The following is a 1,014-nucleotide window of genomic DNA, read 5'->3' on the forward strand; positions in this document are numbered from 1 at the left end:
TAAACCAAATTATAATATTATTACCTGGTAAAGATCATATCATCCATTAAAATGAAAATCATATTTTTAATTTCTAGAAGAAAACATTCTATGTACTCAAAACTAAGGTGTAGGGCATAGAATATCAAAATCTGAGCCATTTGTTCAATTTTCTGACCTGCTGTAGCCTAACTAATAAGGACAGCATAGAATAACAAAAGGTTTCTGCAGAAACAAATTTATAGTCGGGATCAGTTTTGTATGTTTTCATTCATTTTGAATGAATACAAAGAATAATCTTGCTGCTAATACAAATGCCGCAAACTGAGCCATTAATTTGACAGTGTGATCTATCCCACTTCACACTGCTTTATAAGCCAAATGTATCATTCCAGGGAGTTTTCTCTCAGTTAAATAATTGTAAGAAATAGATCTCTTCCCATTACTTTTATTGATAAAACACAGCATGTCATCTTAATTCATCCTTGCACTGCTCTATTTTATCATCTTCTACAGAGTGATTGGGATTCTGATCCTCTGCGTTCTGCTCTGATTGAAAGCCTCTCTATGCTCATCTATTATTCTTCAGAAAGCAGAGCTGTGCTACAACATCTGTTTTCTCGCTGAATCTTCACCAGATCCAGGTGCTAGCAAGGAATAACCTTCAGGTTCCCTGAGAAATCCTCAAGGGTACCTGTCATCCAAAGGCTTGACGTTGACAGAATTAATGGATAAAAAGCAGTTACTCACTTTTCATTTCTGAATATTATTCCCAAATAATACCTGCTCTTGGTGGAATAATTAAAATGTTTTAATGATCATGGGCACTAATCAGCATTTGATGAAGGTTGCGAAGGCCAATGATTAGCTACATAGCTTAAACTTTGTTTATTCCTTTTTTCTACTAACACTAAATTAACCTTATGTTTTACATTTAATTTGGAGACACAAAGAACATATGCTATATTTTGACCAGATATTTTAATAAAATGTTCTACTCTTATTTTTTTTGAGGCAACCTACACCATGCTCAGG

This window comes from Suncus etruscus, chromosome 5 (assembly GCF_024139225.1).
Source record: "Suncus etruscus isolate mSunEtr1 chromosome 5, mSunEtr1.pri.cur, whole genome shotgun sequence".
NCBI lineage: Eukaryota > Metazoa > Chordata > Mammalia > Eulipotyphla > Soricidae > Suncus > Suncus etruscus.